Source organism: Canis lupus, chromosome 13 (genome assembly GCF_048164855.1).
Source record: "Canis lupus baileyi chromosome 13, mCanLup2.hap1, whole genome shotgun sequence".
Lineage (NCBI taxonomy): Eukaryota > Metazoa > Chordata > Mammalia > Carnivora > Canidae > Canis > Canis lupus.
Genome location: NC_132850.1, coordinates 2,848,377 through 2,867,296, shown reverse-complemented (window position 1 = coordinate 2,867,296; position 18,920 = coordinate 2,848,377). Strand labels below are relative to the sequence as shown.

The 18,920-nt window shown below is 52.1% G+C and overlaps 1 protein-coding gene across 8 annotated transcripts in view; it reads right to left on the bottom strand.

Annotated features, from left to right (window-relative positions):
* HIVEP3 (HIVEP zinc finger 3) overlaps positions 1–18,920 on the bottom strand; it is a 459,420-nt gene that overhangs the window by 92,186 nt on the left and 348,314 nt on the right. For all 8 annotated transcript variants that reach the window (XM_072771656.1, XM_072771652.1, XM_072771653.1 and 5 more), the window contains one exon: positions 1,935–2,132. The gene's annotated coding sequence lies outside the window, so the exon portion shown is untranslated. The remainder of the gene's footprint in view (positions 1–1,934; positions 2,133–18,920) is intronic.

Below are 18,920 nucleotides of genomic sequence, written 5' to 3'. Positions count from 1 at the left end.
AGGATGCCAGGGAAAGGGACCCATTCATTATGGTGCTACTGATTCCTACTAAAATAGGGATATTCTCGGGGAAGGCTCATTCTTGAAGCTGTTGCTGCTTTTCTTCAGGAAGCATCCTGGTGGAGAAGACAGGGCCAGGCCAATTTTGCAGCCAGAGGCTCTTCTCCTGCTTGCGGTGTGACTGTCTTTAAGTTGCTGAGCCTCTCTGTCCTCAGTTTCCTTATCTCTACACGAAGGGTGATAGAACCAAGACTCCTGGGGTCTGTGCGGCACTCAGGTTCGTCTATAAAGTGCCAGGCCCCGTGTGCAGTGTTGGTCGCTTTACTTCACTCTGATGCTTGGGGACCGGATGGCAGCGCATGGCAGACATGTCACAGTGCAGCAGCCAGGAAGGCAGAGAGGTGGCCAACCTGCCCGCATGGGTCAGGAGGGCTGCCTCGTGTATGGGGAGCCCTTACTATGTGTCCAGCAACATTTAGGGGCCTTCCCTGAATCTGCACAGTGATCTGTGAGGTAGATACCATGACTTTCCCATTTTACAAGCGAGAAAGATGAGGCAAGGTGACCAAGCAACTTGCCTCCTCAACAGTGAATGCCTCACAAAACCGGTAAGTACTAGAGCTGGGATTTGAACTCAGAAAGATCCAGAGTCTCCAATAGGAAGCACTGCATCAAACCTCTCCTCTCAGAAGGAGGCACAAATGCTCAGTCCTTCTCCCTCAGAGTCCAGAGGGTGATTCCTCCAGCTGCGCTAGAAAACCCTGGTCACGGCCTGTGTCTCGCACACCCACGTCTGACCTGTGGGCAGAGGCCCGGGCCCAGCCACTCCATGGTTCAGGTGGCCACAGGGATGCCATCTTTGAGGGCTGCCGAGGCCCCATCCTCTTCTCTGTAAGTGAGAGAGCACTTGGAGAAAGGGGATGGGGCACTGCTCTCGGCACTCAGGCTGGCATGCCCCCCTGGCACTGGAAGCCCACAGACTCAAACACAGGGTAAGCATCACCAGAGTCCCAAGGAAGAGGCCCTGGAGCACCCAAACATTGGCTGGATCTGAATCAAAATGTAGATTCCTGTAGCCCGGCTCCCAAGAGTCTGATTCAGGGAACATGGGTGGGCCAGGGAATCTACTTTTTTTTTTTTTTTAAACCAGGCACCCCCCACAACCTACTTAGGTGATTCTAATATACCCCCAAAGCCGGACAAAACCTCCATATTCCCAGCCTGAAAAGCTCTAACACCACACACCTCACCTGAACCTAACCTGGAACCACAGCACATACCTGAAGGGCTAAATATATATACGCAGATACCTATACCGATGCTAGGCCCCTCCCCGGGCTAACTGGATCAGCATCTCTGCAGGCCGGGTCCTGCTACTGGAATTCTTAAAAACTTTCTGGATGATTCTAATGTGCAGCCAGGGCTGAGAACTCAACATCCTTTCAATTCTTCACCACAGGGAGGGCCCTGAAGAGATGCAGCTCAGTCTTCAACACCCACTGTGCTCCTCTGAGTAGGGAGGGGGTGGCCAGGGGTTCCTGAGGCAAGAGCCATCGCAGGGGCAGGTGGAGAGGGGAGCAGAGAAAGTGGTGGAGCTCTGGCGTGTGGGGAGGCTGTGATCCTTTGAGAGGAGTTGTTGCCAGGGACAGAATGGAAACTGAGGAATTGGGAAGACAACTGCATTTTGGGGGAGATGAGGTGGGGGCAGGGAAAGAGTGGTGGCTCTCAAGGTCTCTACTCCTGGCCAAGGAAGTCCTGGGGACTTCCAGTTTCCACAGAGGTTCAAGGAAGGCAATAGTAATAGTAATAATAATGATGATGATGATGATGATAATAATAGTACACTTGAAAGAGGAAGAAGAGTCACAAGCTCATGCAAGAAAGACCAAAATGGTGCCCCCAGCAAGCAAACTCAACGATGGCCCGTTTCTCACCTGTGCTGAAGACACCACTTTCGATGACCAAAACTAAAACACTGCTCTCTTTGGAAACCAGCGTTCATGTCCACTTCCACTGCGTGGCCTTCCTCTCACGCTCTGCTCTTCCCTCCGGAAGGGAGAGCTTGCCTGGCCAGTATTTCTTGAAGCTCCGCCATGAACTAGTTAGAGGCTGCTGGGTTCGTGCCTTGAATCCTGCAGGGGACGATCGGAAAGTACAGTCAAAGGGTTTGCTTGGTCCACTTCTTCAGACACAGAACGATCTCTGCCTGGTGCCAGGAGGCCCAGGTCCCCAAGCTGCTTGCCTGGGGCTGGGTCCCCATGTGCCCTGGGGAGACAGTGCAGCGTGGTGGCCCAGGCGCCCCGTTGTACCTTGCACCTGGCACCTAACATCTCAGAGCCCCTATTTCTCCACCAGAAGTAAGTAGAATTCCAAGGTCTCCCGTCCCCCTGGAGCACACACGCTGCCTGAGCCCCAGGACTGTGAATATGGTGGACTCCACTCTTGTGATTAGCTTATGTTACATGGCACGGCTGATCTCAAAATAGGTTGCTCCACAGGCTTGACCTAACCAAGAAAGTCCTTTAAAAGCAGAATTTTTCTCTGGCTGGTGGCAGAGGAGAAAGTCATGGAGATTAGAATCAGGAGAATTTGACTCTCAAGTCTGCTGCCTTGAAGATGGAGGGAGAGGTGGAAAGGATTGAGGACTGCCTTTAGGGGATGAGAGCAGCCCCCTACCCCACTAACAACCAGCAGGAAAATAGGACCTGAGTCCTACAACCAACAGATCGTGCCTGGATTCCAACAACAAGCAAAGGAGGCTGGAAATGCAGAGCTTTCCCCAGAGCCTCAGGACAAGAGCTCAGCCCGCAGGTACCTTGATTTCATCTCTGAGCAGAAAATCCAGCCTCTCTATAACCAGACTTCTGACCCCCAGAACCATGAGCTAACAAATGAGTGCCACTCAGTTTGAGATGCTTTGTTACACGGCGGGGGGTGGGGGACAAATACAACAGCACAAGTGATTTAGATTCAGGCCTGGGTGAAAATTAAATCCAACGATGAGACCTAAGAGCATTCTGTACTCCCCAACTCACTAACCAGAAGAGCACATTCAAGGCCAAAGGAGGTCTGGTTCAGGGCAGGGGCTCAACAGTGATTCCAGGTCAGCGGATGAATGGAGTGAGCACCAGTTTTTATTAATCAGCTTGCTAAGAACGGCAAGTACCTCCCAGGGGTTTTAATGATTCGGCTACACCGGTGGCTGGCTCTGCTCTGGGCGTTCCTTGGGCCACAGAGTGCCTGGGGACCTCGGTCTGGAGCAGCCTGCACACAGGCCTGGGGTACTGTCACCTTCCCTGTCATGGGCACCGTGCTGTTGTACTGGCACAGCCTTGGAAGAGTCTGTGTTCTGGCAACTACACCCCTCTGCTGATTGCCACGGAGCGTGCAGGCAACCGAAGCCACTGTGCGGTCCCCTCGCTGCTCCAGAGTCCAGCCACACCACACCCCAGGGCAGCATCACACCACCGCACAGTGGCCTCCATCTATCATTTCATGATGCTGTTGTCCAAACCACCCAAGCTGGACACCACTCCTCGGTGTTTATCGGCCCCAGATCTGACCCCAGGCCCTTTGGCAGATCTCAATTATTAATACAAACAGCTGTGCTCCAACCCTCCCAGTGTGGAAACACTGATTTCTTAGAATACGCTATCCTATGAACACAGTCCACAATTCCCCACCTCTGAGCCTTGGCTCAAATGCTGCTGCCCTCCCCATCACAAGCGTGCCTACCTGGCCAAATCCGGCCCATCTTCCCTCAAAAGGCTCAGCCTGCCCCCTGAAAACCAGACATAAGTCCTGCCTCCCCAGAATACCCTAAGTGCATTTGTTGTGCCTCTTTTTTTTTTTTTTTAATTTTTTATTGATTTATGATAGTCACAGAGAGAGAGAGAGAGAGAGGCAGAGACACAGGCAGAGGGAGAAGCAGGCTCCATGCACCGGGAGCCCGACGTGGGATTCGATCCCAGGTCTCCAGTATCGCGTCCTGGGCCAAAGGCAGGCGCCAAACCGCTGCGCCACCCAGGGATCCCATGTTGTGCCTCTTAAGATAAATAACAGAGCCCACTGCACAGAGACTCTCGGAGTCTTGTAGGCCTTGACTGCACACACCTGGGCAGGGCCAGCCTGACCCACTGCCCACCTGAGGGACTGGGACAGGGTCTCTCACGCAGTTGGTGTAGAATAATTCTCTGTAGAACTTAACTGGGTGGCTCATTCATTGAACAGATACGCATTCAACAGCTATTTGGGATCAAGCCCAACGGTAAGTGCTTGGCATGCAGTAAAGATTCAGTCTCTGCCTTCAAGGGGATCACATATGTGGGGGGCCAGGAAGGAAGGAATGCAGGAACACAGAGAGTCACCAGTTCAAAGTTACTACACCTTGAAGGTGTAAAGAAAAGAGTGGTCCAAATGACAGCATCTGGGGTCCCTGGGTGGCTAAATGGTTGAGCGTCTGCCTTCCGCTCAGGGCGTGATCCCGGGGTCCCAGGATGGAGCCCCACATTGAGCTCCCTGCAGGGAGCCTGCTTCTCCCTCTGCCTGTGTCTCTGCCTCCCTCTCTGTGTCACTCATGAACAAATAAATAAAATCTTTAAAAAAATGACAGTGTCTGAATGGATGAGAGAGAAAGAGATAGTATTTTTTTTTTAAGATTTTATTCATTCATTCATGAGAGACACAGAGATAGAGAGAAGCAGAGACACAGGCAGAGGGAGAAGCAGGCTCCATGCAGGGAGCCTGATGTGGGACTCGATCCCGGGACTCCAGGATCAGGCCCTGGGTTGAAGGCAGGCACTAAACTGCTGAGCCACCTGGGGATCCCAAGAGACAGTGTTTCAAACGGTAAGAAGTGTTCACAGACAGGAGAGCCCACACTGGCCGAATGTTCGACACGTTGAATGCTGTCCATGTGGCTGGGGATGAGGGGCAGTGAGAGCTCACGAGGCGAGAGCTCGGCAGGGGGAGAAGCTGGCATATGGAACAGCCTGGACTTGATCTTGCGGTGGAGTGAGGTCACTGAATCATTCTCAACAGTGAGGTAATGCGGTCAGGACCAGAAGGTGTGACTGGAGGGGGGAAGACGGGATCAAGTGGAGGAAGCGAGCCACTGCGCTCCCACCCACCAGTGGGGCCGGAACCACTCGAGCACCACTCCTGGCCTCTGGCAGCAGGTGGGGGAGCTGGGCAGACGCACCTGCATCCGGGTCACCAGGAAATGTCACACACACCTGAGGTGCTACATGGCAAACGGAGCCCATGAGCTCACCTCTTCCCCGCTAAACACCAGTGAAATAAAAAGAGAAATGTGCAAGTGAGAACAGCTCCACGGTAGCACCAGCTGGCCAGCAAGTCTGAGGGAAAGCAGACAAGGAGGAATGACAGAAAAATCAAATCAAAGCTACACCAGCCTCGCCCACCAGGGGCAGGGGAAGGCCCACCTGCCAAATCCCCAGGGGATCCTGTCGGAGACAGTGGGAGCTGCGGCAGGGCCGGCTGGCTGGAATTTCTGAAAACTAAGGATAATGAGTGAAATCTTTTGGGTTTCCAAAGAGACTAGAGCAGGAAGGAGAGGCGAACAAATACCACCTGCCCTACCCCTTCCTGTCTTCATTAGCATGACTCTTCTTCCAGGAGGCGCTAGCCCTGACAGGTGGCTTGATTGCTCACGACAGAAACTCCTGAAGGATCCTTCAGCTCTTCCATCAACGGTGTGTGCCTGAAGATTCTTTGAGTCCCTTGCCTTGCCTCAAAATTCCCCCTATTTCCCTCAGTCCCAGACTGCTGTATTGTTTTCTTTGCATCATCCTGATGAAGCCCCACATCGGTGTATCCATTTCATTTTATTTTATTAAAGATTTTATTTATTTATTCTAGAGAGAGGCAGAGACACAGGCAGAGGGAGAAGCAGGCTCAGGCAGGGAGCCCGGTTTGGGACTCGATCCCAGGACCCTGGGATCATGACCTGAGCCGAAGGCAGATGCTCAACCACTGAGCCACCCAGGCATCCCTGGTGTATCTATTTTATAGGAGACTTTCAATCCTCAGCAAATCCCGACCTTGCCTGCCTTCTCTGGAGATGCCAAAGCTCCATGGGGGTGATGTTACTCCTTAGCCAGGTGAGCAGCTTTGTCTCTGCCTGTCCCCAAATCCTGAGAATCAAATTGACATTGGACTTGACATCCCCACCATTAATTGCCAGAGGGCAACAGAGACTGCGGAGCTCTGAAAAAAATGGGTTAAAAGATCCGTTACTCCGTCCCCTCTCAAAGCCAAAGAGAGAAGTACTAAAAATAGTCTGCTACCCACTTATCTTTTCTTAAAACAATTACTCAAGGAATTTACTACAACAAAATAAAAACTGTATCAGAATAAGTAATTTGAGAAAGGGCAAGACTGGGTACACAAGAAACACTGATGAATAATAAAGTAGAAAAATGTACAGTCAGATCTAAGCCCATGTGGATAACAATGGTCTCATCTCATTGGGAATCAGATACCATTTAATTCTGGACGTTAAGAGAGAAGCATGGGTTTTAGGTTTTTAATTTAAGGGTAACCATTTCTAGAAAAAAAAATGAGATGCGGACCTTTTTTTAATTTTAATTTTTATTTATTTATGGTAGACACACACAGAGAGAGAGAGAGAGAGAGAGAGAGAGAGGCAGAGACACAGGCAGAGGGAGAAGCAGGCTCCATGCAGGGAGCCGGACGCGGAACTCAATCCCGGGACTCCAGGATCGCACCCTGGGCCAAAGGCAGGTGCCAAACCGCTGCGCCACCCAGGGATCCCTGAGATGCGGACCTTTTAATCACTATGTGTGAGAGGGAGGAACAAACAAAAAGTTCCATGAATTAATTCAATTAATTAAGCATCAGGAAAGGGACAGCTAGACAGGAAAGAAAAAAGTATCTTAACCTGAAGACATAAAATAAGCCCAAACATATCAATAAATGTAAGAATGTGACTAAATTAAATTACTCTATTTTAAGATAAGACATTAGGTTGAGTGAAAAAAAAAACAAAACAAAAATCCAGCCATATGCTGTTTGGAAGTGATACACTTAGAACAAATTGACAAAAGTTGAACTCAAAAGAAATGGCAAGGAGACATAACAAGCAAAATGGTAATGAAAACAATGTAGGAAAGTTAATATTAAAATCAGACAGGGACACCTGGGTGGCTCAGCAGTTGAGCGTCTGCCTTCAGCTCAGGGCATGATCCCGGGATCTGGGATCGAGTCCCACGTCGGGCTCCCTGCATGGAGCCTGCTTCTCCCTCTGCCCGTGTCTCTGCCTCTCTCTCTCATTGTCTCTCATGAATAAATAAATAAAATCTTTTTTAAAAAATCAGACAAAATGCAAAAATGTTAAATAGAATAAAAAGGGGGGCATTTTCGATGGCTAATGGATCTGTTTTTCCAAGAAGACACAAGAATCATGAACCTTGCCTTCGCCCTGAACTACAGAACCATAAAATATATAAAATAATATAGTTTTTTTGTGTTTTTTTTTATTGGAGTTCAATTTGCCAACATATAGTATAACACCTAGTGCTCATCCCGTCAAGTGCCCCCCTCAGTGCCCATCACCCAGTTTTAGAACCATAAGGAGAAGACAAATGCAGAACAGTATAGATCTTGAACACATTACTCTTAGTCTGATGGTATAAATAACTGCCAAAGAAAGGAATGGAGGATTTGAAGATACAGTTCGTGAGCTTAACTTCATCTATATGCAAGAAGCAGAGAAAACATATTTTTCTCAAATGTCCTCGTACTAGACTACAAGAAAATCTCAAATTCCAACATGTATACCACAGTCTCCGTTCCCAACGCAACAGAATTAGAAATCAAGAAACGGCAAAATATATATAATATAAAAAAAAACGTAAACTACGGACATGGCAATTTAAAAACACTTTTCTAAATAACTGGAGTCAAAGAGGCACAAGATTACAATTGCAGCATATTTATAAATGTGCAACACCGAGAACCCTGCTTTTAAAAAGCTGGGGAACATAACCGAACAGCATTAGGAGGGAGATTCAGACTTTAAATGCTTTGATGATAAAATAAGAAAGCTCAAAACCAATCGATGAAGCATCTAACCCAAGAAAAGTGAGAAAGGGGTAAAATAGGCAAAACGATCCGTCAGTATGAGAACGAGAAGCGTGCAGCGACCACCACAAGAGACACGGTTCTCTGAGACCAACGACAGGGATAAATCAACCGCTGGCTAATCTGAGCAGCAGCCAAGAGCGAGAGGACAGAGCCACCACCAAGAAGGGCGACGGCAACACGTATCCGAACACTTTTAAAAATCGAGAGAAATTAATACGTCACTTGATGTCAGTGAACTTGAAAACTGATCATTTTCTAGAAAATTATAAATTGTAAAAGTGAAGAAAGGGGAGAAAACCTGACATCGCAGGAATGTTAGGAGAGACAGAAGCATCTGTCAAAGGTGGAACGACAGTGGAGGAGGGATGCATCCCTTAAATGAGAAAGCTGGGACAACTGGCTGCCTCTCCCTTCAACAGGCAATGGCGAAGTGTCCACGACGACGTGGTGGCCGCTGTTCCAGGCCCTGGAGATCCAGCGGCAAACAAAGCAGAAAAGAAAGGCCTTTCTGGAGTTGAGGCTGTTGCCAGGGAAGACGGTCCCTAAACCTTCAACAGGTCAAATCAACGGTACGACAGCAAAATGGGATGATTCCAAGTGAGGGAGGGTGAAGGATCCTATTTTAAATAGGGTACGGGCACCATACCCACACACATGTATTTGGATTAAAGAAATAAAACACAGCAGCGAATCCACAAAATACCAGAACTATTACGATATTTGTGTGACATAGTGTCGGAAAATGACTTTCAGAGCCTGAACTGGACCTCAGCGTCCTTAAAGGAGGAGATGAATGCAACTACATAAAAATATTAAGCACCATATATAGCAAAAGGCCCCAGCAACAGTTACAAAGCAAATAACAGCCTACCTATAAGTATTTGTAACATACCAAAAAAAAAAAAAGGTTAATATTTATGATAAGTACTCACTAAATAATACGAGAGGCTAATAAAAAGATAATAAAGCACTGGGCATGGAGCCTGCTTAAGATTCTCTCTCTCCCTCTTCTTTTGCCCCTCTTCCCACCCTCTCTAAAAAAAAAAGAAGAAAAATGGAAATGCCTATTAAAGATCTGCAAAGATGCTTGGCCTCACTAATAATTAAAGGGCTTTATAGGGATCCCTGGGTTTAGCTATATAGGGATCCTCAGTGGTTTAGCACCTGCTTTCGGCCCAGGGCTTGATCCTGGAGTCCCCAGATTGAGTCCCACGTCGGGCTCCCTGCATGGACCCTGCTTCTCCCTCTGCCTGTGTCTCTCATGAATAAACAAATAAATCTTTTTTTTTTTTAAAGGGCTATATAAGTTAAGGTCCATATCGACTCTCCATTTGGTTGGCAAAGGGGGAAACGACTGCCACCATCAGTGTTGGCGAGAAGTGGCCAAAATTTATGTCAACCCAGCAGCTAGCTTCCCAAGCGCGCACACAAATGCACGTCATCTTACACAAACCTGCACACAGACACACGCGTGTGTGTGATCACCGCAGCAACATTTTTACCAGTGAACGCAGAAACCTGAATACCCATCACCAGGGAAGTGATTTAAGAAGTAAGTGATGGTCACTCCATCCAATGGAATAGTAGTGGGACAATAACTTTTTTCTTGATTAAAAATAATCAGATACTCCTACCAATAACAGAGATTCTTCATGGCTTTACCTGTGTGTTGAAGGTGGGGTTCAGCCCTTCTCCCCCCAACAGCCTGCGGGATGGAAGGCAGGACCGGGACCCCGTTTTTTCACACGAGGCTTAGCAAGGCTAACAGACCCGACAAGAGGTGGACTCCGGGGTGTCTGACCCAGGAACCTCCACTCTTAGCTACCGCACAAGCTTCCTGTCAGTGTGTGGAAGGGTGTGAGAAACGGGGAAGGGCAGCGTCACAGACACACACCCGTCCGCGTAGCTGTGAGTGCTGTGGACGGGACTGGGGAGTGATGGGCTTTGGAGCACACGTTTTCTTCCTTACCCGTTCCTATTTTCTTTCTTATATTTCTTCCTTACATTTCTATATGTTCATTAAAAAAAAAAAAAAAACAGGGATCCCTGGGTGGCGCAGTGGTTTGGCGCCTGCCTTTGGCCCAGGGCGCGATCCTGGAGACCCTGGATCGAATCCCACGTCGGGCTCCCGGTGCATGGAGTCTGCTTCGGTCTCTGCCTCTCTCTCTCTCTCTCTCTCTCTCTCTCTCTCTGTGTGTGTGACTATCATAAAAAACAGTAAGTTAAAAAAAAAAAACAAGCATGTTATCACTTCTAGGATTTAAAGATTGTAATTTCAAGATGATTTCAGAATGTCTTCTTTTTAGAAAAGAGCTGAACAGGGAAGCCCTATTAGGGCAAGAGGTGCAGGCCCCACCCAAAACCTCAGGGAGGGAGGGAGGGCTGTCCTCCCCACTCCCCACCCTCCCTGAGGAACCAAAGCAGCGCAGCACGGCCTCTGCTGGCAGGTGGAAGGCGCCCCACATCCGGTGTGGGCACTGAGGTTGGCATCGCTGTAGGGGAAGTTCAGCGGTGAAAGAGTTAAAGAAAACCCCCAGATGCCTGCAGGGGCCGGCCACCCTGCCGCAAGAGAGGAGGGCTGGCAAGGCAGCCAGGGGGCTAGGACTCCAGGACTGGACCTCACACCCTGACCCCAGGGAAGGCCCTGGCTGCCCTCCGGACATCCCACCTGTCCCTCCACCATGAGCGGGACATCTGCAGACGGGGCTGGCATGTGGCTACGCGGAGTTTGATGTGCTTGGGGTGGGGAACTGTGGGACCAATCTTTCTATTTTTTTTTTTCATTTCTGCTATCCTGTTCTGAGGGTCAATAAGAAAACGTGCACATCCAGGACCCCGGGACACACATGGCAGGATCACACGGAATAATCTTGGTGGGTCATGCTGTCTACTTAGCAACTGGGAGGGGAGACGAGGAGAACTGCTGGCATGCCTCATGTACCCGACCCCATAGAGCACGCTCAGTGCAGAGTATTGTCCCAGACATCAGCAGGCCCTGGCTTCAGACCCTGGTTTTACCCATTACTAGCTGTGTGGCCTCAGCTGAATTACTTAACTTCTCTGAGCTTCACTTTCTTCGTTGAGTAAAAAAGGAAAAACATCACCCTTCCTTGGGTTTGTGGTGCAGATCAGATGAGACAACACATGTGAGATGTGGCACAGCCTCGGCGTACGTGGGGCACTCAACCAATACCCACACCCTTCTCGTTACGGTGGGAAAACTTGCCCTTCTTCGGCCCATCTCTCCGCCTATAGCTCCTGTTTGAGGACTGTCTCTGCAAGGTTCCCTGCCACCTTCCCCGTGGCCAGGCTTGGGGCTCTCACTTTCCTGGGGTGCTCACCTTGGCTCCTTCCTGGCTCCTGGTTGCGTTCCCCAGACCAGAGGCTGCTCCCTCCTGTGGAGTAGTGAGGTGGCCCAGACAAAGGAAGAGGGCGAGGAGAAAGGCAGGGGCTCTCAGAGCCTTTGACATGGATAAGACGTACTCTGAGAATACTTGGGAAATGTTTTCCAGTAAAAAAAGCAGGGTTTTTAAAAATAGAGGATGACGGGATGCCTGGGTTGAGCATCTGCCTTCGGTCCAGGGCGTGATCCCAGGGTCCCAGGATCGAGTCCCACATTGGGCTCCCTGCATGGAGCCTGCTTCTCCCTCTGCCTGTGTCTCTGCCCCCCCGCCCCACCTCTCCCTGTCTCTCATGAATAAATAAATAAAAAATTTTAAAAAGTGTTTAAAAAATAGAGGACGGGGATGCATTTCCATTTGTACTGAGGATAGAGAAAGAGGAATGTCAAGTGCAGGATAACAGATTCTGTTTCATGATAGGCAGGCATATGGGGGCCCATTGCCTGTATTGGGGCCCGATATTCCGTTTTCAGGCACTCAGGGAAGGGCACGTAGAGTCCCGGAGACCAGAGAGGCAGGAAGATGCGAGCTGCCAGGGCCCAGGCGCAGAGCACAGGAGTCGTTTCCTGCCATACCGGTCCTTGGGGGGGGGGGGGGGGGGCTCTTGCACTGGAAGTCCCCTCGCTGGTACAGTAGAAAGCCCACCGGATTGGCCCACGTGTGGGGTCCCGCTGCATCCAGCCGAGTGACCCTCCGCAAGGTACTCCCTGTCCCTGCGCTAGGCCGCAAGGTGCCAAGGTGAAGAGGCCTGGCCCCTGCCTCAGGTGTCATGGATCGGGTGGGGAAGGTGGGCCAGAAAATCAGTGATCATGGCTCTTTCTCCCAAAGAACCCCGAACTTGGGTGGCTTCCTCCCAAAAAAGGCTCATAATTACCTTCCCCTGTTTGTAGAGACAGAAGGGAGGGGTCGGGAAGGAAACCAACGTTTGTTGAGAGCCTGCCATGCTCCCAAGCTGCCCCTGCACTCCCACTGTCGCACTGATGCCACGGGCAGGCTCCCCTCTCCACCGTGCGACAGCCCAGGGTGCGGAGCTTTAGAAACCAGAGAGATATGGGTGGGCAGCCTTGCACAGTAGGACAGCCCCAGGCTTTGGGTGCAGACGAAACCGGGCACCCCCGATCTCTGCCACCACGTGGCCTCAGGTGGCACTTAACCCTTCGGGTCTTAGTTTCCCCATCACTAAAACGGACCATGCAAGACTTCAAGGATACGGAGCTGACTTTCCAGAACGTGACCTCTTCTGGTTATTTCTGATCAGTTTAGCTTTACTTACACTTACGAGGATTTTGTTTGCTAAAAGAAGTTTCCAGATCCCATCACAGGAGGCACACAGAGAAATGAGCAGGTGGCGATCCCGGGAGACCCCCACGGAAAGCGGAACCTCAACCGCCAGGCCACCTTCGGGAGGAGGTTAGTGATCGAGGCCCGCCGGGAGGAAGGAAGCAGGGTGTGTGTGTTTGGAGGGACAATTGCCTTGTGTCCCCACAGTGACTGCCTCCCTAGCGCCAAGAGGGGAAGCCTGGTGACCCAGGACCCCCCAGGGGCCCAGCCAAGCTTCTGGTCCCAACCTGCCCCCAGACCTGCCCGCTGCCGGCCCTCCCCCACCGCCCCCAGGTCGAGGGCCCACTCAGGCAGAAGAGGTGGTGCCAGAGGAAACTGTTTGCTACAGAGCTCTCTGGGTCTGCTCTGCTCTTCTTCCTTTTTTTGGACCCTGTGGCTGATTGAGTGGGTACCTTTTTCCATAGAGTTTCCACTCCATCAGTTATCGACATCGCCACCACGTCTATGTAGGTTGTCAGGGCTGGTGAACCGGATCAGGCCCGTGGGGCCCTTCACCATTTACTGGTGGTGGTGGTGGGGGAGTTGGAAGGCCTGGATTGGCCCTCAGAGCCACTATAGTGGGGTGAACGGCGGGTGGGAGGGACGGCCCCTCCCCTGGCAGGGCCACCTCTTGTCTGCTCTCCCTTTGCGAAGACATTTCCACGGTGGGATTTAAGGGCACGAGCTCCTGGGTTTGAATCCTTCCCCTACCTCTGCTTCCCAGGGTCAGATCTCTGGGCCTCGGTGAACCAGTCTGTAAAATGGGACTAAAAGGAGCACCTACCTGGCTGGATGGTGGGGAGCCTCAACCAGGTAACGCACTTAGAAGGCTTAGAAGAGTGCCCGGCCTACAGCCTCAAGAAGTGTCAATAAGTGTGGGTGCGGTTCTTTCTCATGGCACCCTTGCTAAGACCCAGTGGCCGTCTCCCGATCTGGGCCGAGACGTAACAGGGTCTGAGCTGCCCTCCTAAGCTCACCCTCTCTATAAGGCCCACAAAACCGCCCTGATATCCAGCTCTCTCCCTGCCCTCTCCTGTCCCAAATCCTCCGGTGGTCCCTGCTGGAGAGTACAGGCTACACTTGGGATCAGCTTCACAAAAATGCCAAGACGCCCCTGACATCAACGTTCCCATACCAAACCCTGCCCCTGGAGCCACAACGTCTGCTCCGAGTGTTCATGTTCCCCTTTCAAGCACATCTCTGTCCCGAATGCTTTTCTCCATTCCCCCATGGCCTAATCCAACCACATCCGCCCGTGTGAGCCCAGCTCACATGCCACCTCCTCCACGAAGCCCTCCCTGACCTACCCTCCCGGGCCAGAAACGGTCTCTTATTTACAGCATTTGGTCTCTTTATTGTGGCATTTACCTCCTCTACCCCTGCGTGTGCAATAAAATACACACACATTCTTGTCGGCATCACAGACAAACCACACGAGCTTTGAGGACAGGACTGGGATGTGTGTGATTCATCTCTGTATCACTCACAAAGCCTTGAACATAATTGGTGACAATAAATGAGTGAATAAACACTGAGTTATCTCAATTTACTACCCCTGGGTAACAGGGGAAAATATCTGTAGGTGGGTTGGTGAAGATGAATCAACATCCCGACAGCATCCACACACTTTTTTTTGGTTCGTCTTGAGGGAACCAGCAGATGGGGGTGTCATCCAGGCACTGGGACCACAAGGGGCTCACAGCCCCACCCTAACCCGGTCTCCAATGCTGAATCCCAGGCCAGCAGCCCCGAGCCCAGGGTCAGATTCTAAGCCTCAGCACGGAGGTCTTGAAGGTCAGTCAAGCACCCTAAAGTCCAGGGGCCATCATGACCCTCTCCCTCACCCCCCACATCCCATGTGCCACCGGGTTCTCAGAGAACTGGCTCCTGAAGCGCCTCCAGCCTGTCAGCTCCTCTCCACCGCACTGGCCCCGGGGCCACCCTCCACGCATCACAGAAGAGGCACGCGCGACGGTGCCCCCTGACCATTCCTGAGGCCTGCTGACTGCCGTCAGGAATCAGATCCCTCTGGAAGGGGTCAGAGCCTCTTCCCCACAGGAATGACCATAAGCACCCAGCCTCCCCCTTCCCCTGCCATGCTCTCCCACCCCTGGCCTCTCAGCCATCTGAAAACACTGGAGCCTCCTCCCCAGCCTTTGAACCCTTGTTTGCATCATCCCAACTCTGAGGAGGGACCCCCCACCCTTAAGAGGATCCTCCCCTCCCCTTCACCACAAGCAGGCTCCCACCCATCCCCTGAAGGTTTGGCTCTGGCGAAGCCTCCTTCTGCACCAGCCCCACTGCTGTCTGGGAACTTTCTAGAAGCCCCATCTCTCATGCTCTGGCCCTCCGTCTGGGGCTCTGCTGCAACACACCAACCATGCAGCCCGTGCAGGCTGCCCTCCCCCATCTGCCGCCCCACAGACAGCAGGCTCAAGGGCAGGAAGAGCGTGAGGACCAAGCACACCTGCACCGGCCTGCCCCCTCCCCCACGTTGCCCCTGACATCACCACACCCAGAAGCTCACCTTCCAGGACCAGCAACAGGTGATGCTGCCAACCTGGCAGGTCCACGGCCCACCTGAACGACCCCGGGGACATCCCCGGGGAATCTGCCATCTCTCTGCGCTGCGGCCCCCGGGCCCCTAGCAGCTCTCCCCTTGCCTTGGTCTCTCTCCGGGACTCCACGTCCCCCTTCTGTCAAACCAAAGACGGAACATGCCCATCTCTACAGAACCCCTTCTGTTCTACCTCCCTGCTGAGGAGTTGGTATCATTTACCAGCCCGAATAACTCTCCCCCATCAAAGGAAAACAAACAGAGAGAACCAGGCCTCCTCCTCTGCTCCTCCAGAAAGCCCAGATGCATCTCTAGCTCTGCAAATATGCCAGGTGCCCTATGGATCCTCAATGGGATGCTCTCCGTAGGAGGCAACGTCTATGTCCTCGTGAGCCAAGGATTTAAAACACTGATGCATATCTGTTCCCTTTCTTTCTTTTCTTTCTTTCTTTCTTTCTTTCTTTCTTTCTTTCTTTCTTTCTTTCTTTCTTTCTTTCTTTCTTTCTTTCTTTCTTTCTTTCTTTCTTTCTTTCTTTCTTTCTTTCTTTCTTTCTTTCTTTCTTTCTTTCTTTCTTTCTTTCTTTCTTTCTTTCTTTCTTTCTTTCTTTCTTTCCCTTCCTTCCTTCCTTCCTCCCTCCCTCCCTCCCTCCCTCCCTCCCTTCCTTCCTTCCTTTCTTTCTTTTTTTTCAATTTTCACAACTGGGTGAGATCGGCCTTTCTCACTTTCATTTCACAGATGCAGTGAGGCTCGGGGAGGGGAGCGGCCCCCAGGTCATCACCCCACAGCTGCCTGGGGCCTCACCCGACAGACAGGCAGGGACCTTGACAAAACAACAGCACACACCTCCCTCTGTGCTGTTCCGTGAGCTTTCTTCGCGCAGGCAGAAACACCCCGAGAGGTGAGGGCACAAAGCCCCACAGTGAGCTGCTGGCCGGGAGATGCCTAGATCCTAGAAGCCGGCTCCTTCCAGGCCCAACATTCCAGACAGTAGGCAATGCTGAGAACCCGATGTTGTCTCAGCTGAGAGGCCTGGATTCCGGCGCCCTTTGCCATCGCAGACGCCCAATCCAGGACAACAGAAACTGCACCCGTGACACAGGGCAATGCCTTGCTCTTCCTGCTGGTCTCCCAGGCCCTTCTGGCTCCCTCCTCTAGCACCCCCAGTGAGGGCTGACTGCATGTGAGAGACAGGGTAAGGATTTAGGGCCGTGATTCTGGGCCCTTCTTCTGGGTCTGGCTCTCTCACTTGTTACCCATGGCCTTGTGCCATTCCTTTGAGGACATCCGGGTCCCGACTTCCAAATTATACTACAAATGCTTAAATGGGGGCTCACTTAAGGCCCTCTGCGTGGACTCGCTCAGTGTATAACCCGCACGACCGTGCACAGCCCATGATGTCTCACCATCCCCGCACAGCACTCATCGCCACTGTAATTAAGGAGCTAATGCATGATTACTCACTCTCTCCTTAAAGAATATAAGTTCTCAGGGAAGAACCAGGCCATTTGTCTCATTCCCAAGCTGTAGCCCAGCCCCTAGCATAGTATCAACCAGAATAGGCACTCAAGAAATACGTGCTGGCGTGATAAACTCATTGAGCTACTCACTCAGGCATTGACTTGGAGGAGGAAGGGACTCGCCTGGGCTGAAGGAGACAGGCGGGCTGTGCTGGTCCCAGCTCTGCCCCGAGCTTCTCCCATGCCCTTGAGCAAAGCATTTCCACTCTCCAGCCCGCTTCCCTCATCTATCACATGGACTACGGGGTCACACCTTCTGTGCCACATTCGTGTGATGCTGAGGAGCGTACCGCCTTGACTCTGGTCCCGGGCACCTCACCGGCCTCACCCACGTCCCGACCCTGGTGTCCCATGGTTTCTCTAGGTTTTGTCCACATCCCGGCATATGGGAGGGGCCCAGGAAAGCAAGGAGAGAAGGACTCCCAGGCAGGGGGTGGCATATGCCCCAGTTGGGAGAGTACTTGGTGGGGATCCCTGGGTGGCTCAGCAGTTGAGCGCTGCCTTTGGCCCAGGGCCTGATCCTGGGGTCCTGGGATCAAGTCCCGCGTCGGGCTCCCTGCATGGAGCCTGCTTCTCCCTCTGCCTGTGTCTCTGCCTCTCTCTGTGTGTCTCTCATGAATAAATAAAATCTTTTTTAAAAAAAAGGTCACTCCTGGGCCACATGTTGGGGACAAGAAAAATGACACCGACAGTGACCTGACCCAGGACCACGGCCTGCTCAAGGGCCTTCACGTCAATCTTGCTCACCTCCAGCCTTGGCATGAGGAAGGAGGGAAGTGATCTCCCCGAGGTCAGAGTTAGCCAGTGCTGCAGCCAGGACTGACCCTGAGCGTCCTGTGGGCAAGTCTAGACCCTCAACACAGCGTGGCTCCTCTCAGCCTGGGCACAACCGGTTCCAACCAGCAGAATCCACTCAGCCTTCTGGGGTGCGGCTGGTGGGTGGGTGGGTGTCTGGGTGTGTGGGGAGGGGCAGCAGCACGCTGTTGGTTAAAACCCAGACAATACAAGTCACCAGAGTGACAGGTTCCCCAGGGGTGGCACTGGGCATCAGAGGAAGAAGTTACATAGAAGGGACAGGACAGGGGGGGCTTGAGGACCTGAGGGCTGATGGAGGGGATGGGGCTGGCGTCGTGGGCTGGGGAGACAACATCTGCACGGTGTGGTTGCAGGGGACCCTGCACAGGGGTCTAAAGAGCTGCACGCCCCCTGGGGGAAGTCACTTCCCCACCCGGACAGCGAGCTGGCCGGCGGGCACCTGTGATCAGACCCTGGGGAAACAGAGGAGCACGTTCCCCTCTGAGGAACTCCCACCAGTCCAGCCTCAGTTTCCCCCGTGTATGACCTGCTGTCACGCCAGCAAACTGCCACCAAACTCAGTGGCTTAAAACAACACCAATCTATTATCTTAGAGTCTGGAGGTCAGAAATCCAGAGGTTTCACCGGGCTACATCCAAGGGGCTCACAGGGCTCTGTTTCTTCTGGAAGCTCTGGGGAGAAGCCCTTGTGTGTTGACATTTCCAGGTTCTGGAAGCTGCCTGAATGCCTTGGTTGCTGGCCCCCTCCATCTTTAGGGCCAGCCCCGGCTGGCGGAGCCTTCCTCACATCTGACACGGATTCTCCTCTTCCTCTTCCACATGTAAAGGGCCTGGTGACAGCACATCATCCAGGAGCATCCCCCTATTCTACAGTCAGCTGGTGTGCAGCCATCCTCCTCTCTGCTGCCCTCATTCTTCTTCGTCATGCAAAGTAACTTAGTGACAGGTTCTGGGATTCAGGACGTGGACACCTTTTGGAGCCTTGATTCTGCCTATCATGCTGCACGGACGGAACTCATCTCCCCCAAATTTAGCTGCAGGAGACAGAAGCGCAGGCAGACAGAGGGAGGGAGAGATGAGACGAGGTGGTGGTGTGTGTGGGGGGGGTGCAGGGCAGGCCTACACGCACTCACATCCTACCAGCAGCTGCCGTGGCAGCTTCCTGGTCGCCTGCTTGGTGCA